The sequence below is a fragment of the Porites lutea genome, chromosome 8 (assembly GCF_958299795.1).
Source record: "Porites lutea chromosome 8, jaPorLute2.1, whole genome shotgun sequence".
Lineage (NCBI taxonomy): Eukaryota > Metazoa > Cnidaria > Anthozoa > Scleractinia > Poritidae > Porites > Porites lutea.
In genome coordinates this window covers 14,595,819-14,597,987 of record NC_133208.1, presented here as the reverse complement: position 1 = coordinate 14,597,987, position 2,169 = coordinate 14,595,819, and positions in this window count along the sequence as shown.

Here is a 2,169-nt window from a genome sequence, read left to right as displayed (position 1 = left end):
TATTTGCTCTAGTTAATTCTAGTTAATACATTTCAAACAAAGGAAAATAAAATTCGTTGGTGTTCGCTTGAAGCACAGAGGGTAAGATTGATGTCTCTTCGTCTCTCGTTTAACGCGAAAAAAGTCGACAGGAGTAAAATCGACACAGTGCACATGTTTTATAGACATAAACACTATGCTTCTGCATATGTGCATACAGTTTTTCCTTCAGTTCTTTCCTACTTTCCCTCCAAACCAGCAAAGCCAGTCGATGGATGAAAAAAAATTGAACGCTTGTGCTGAGATCAATAACAAACAAAACTATTTGCCTTCTTATTTTTTATTGAATTTGGTATTAGAAATAACATGGGCGAAGAATAATTCCTTACGAAAAATAGTAAACAAATTTAAAGATAAAAGTGAAAGGACTTATTGGGATTATTTGGTTCATTTGTTATAACTTTTCTCCAGCTGCAGCGATTCCACTCACTTAAACATAGGACACCCACGCATCGTCTTTCTAAAAAGTTTTTTCGAATAGTCCACTTTTAAGAAAAGGAAAGAACTCCATTCGATTAGAAAAAACTACCGCACAGTCAACTTACGTATGATGGAAAACTTAAGCGGGTTCAGTTCTTTTCCGAGAAATAAAACGATTTTTAATAGGGCCGGAATAACATCATGCCGGGTAGGTTTTGGAAGTATATAAATCAGCTGTCGACTTGTTTCTCTTAATGACATCTTTTCAAACTAGCAAAGAATGACCAGTCATTTGTTTTTCTTAACTGAGGCGTTACAAACAGTCTAAGCGGCCTCATATTCGTTGATAAAAGAAAAATACATGAAAATAAAACTATATGCTAGTTACTACTGGTATCACATTTAAAGTTGCATTCTGCATGACATTGTGTAATACGGAGTGAATTTTTTATTTAGAACCCCGAGGCCTTGATGTATTGACCTTGCTAGCGCTATCGCTCGGTTAATACATCTTTTTTATTTCTCCAGACTTAAAAAAAATCTTTTAGACTTTTGAGGATAAAATGTCTATCATGAGCCACCAGAATTTTCCTATTTACATGGTGTGTACTGTTTGTTACACCTGCGGGAATTATACTGAAATGGATCCGATATCGAAAACTATTCAATTTCGAAGGAATTAATTCATTGATAGAATGGGTGTGCGCCTTGTTTTACCTTAACTGATACGAAGAGGCAAAATTGACATTTCAAGCAATTGCGTTTTTTGTCCTCCTTCATAAAATAAATAACACTACTGCATGATCAGAGCTGAAATACCCCATTCTCTGGTGCTCTCTGTAAGCACATGTGCCCCACAATGGCTTGTCTGGTCATTTTGTTGATGTGTTGGTCCTGCGTCCTGTTTTGTTACCGCTTTTTTTTCGTTTTTTCCTACCATATTTGCAGGAACACAGTTGTGTTGAGATCCAGAAATTTTGCTACCATGGCAACGTGCCACAACGGCTTATCCTCTCTGTCGACTTTCAGCTGAATTCAATTATCATTGCTCGGCGATTTTAGATAGAAATGCACTCGCAGCTAGTTAATTTGTCAGGTATTCTTACAAACAGAAAATGTTTACCATGATCTTGGGTAATAGCTAGAGTGCTTGCCCAGAACGTTAATCTAACTTCAGAGAAACGCTCTGAGTACTCTTTGGTAATCTCAACAAAACGTCTATTTGGGGATCAGGGGTGGGAGGAGGGGACATGATATGTCTTGAACTCGCCTCATGAAAATTCGAAACACAATTTAGTAAAGATGGCTTTGGCATCTTATTATCGTTAACTTGTGCTTTGTGTACTTAATTATCAATAAGAATAAAGAATTAATTGATCGACGATCGACGGGCCAGCTGTATCTTCCATGCACTCAATTAGCCTCACGACGTTTTTTGTTTGTTTTTGTTTGAATGAATTGTCTGAATTTTCGTAAGCTTTTTAAATTAGTAGGAAACAGTGTTTTTAAGGATCTGATCGATCGATAGCAAAATATCCGATAAATAGAACAATTTGAGTTACAGAAAAAGAAACCTCTAATCAAAAGATTCTCATCTATTAACTCACGCATAATTTTTCTTTATAGCAAAAGTTAATATCTGTCTTTTACTATAATAGCTTGTAACCCGGTTTATAATTAACTATATCTTATAAAAATAGACCTCCCTTC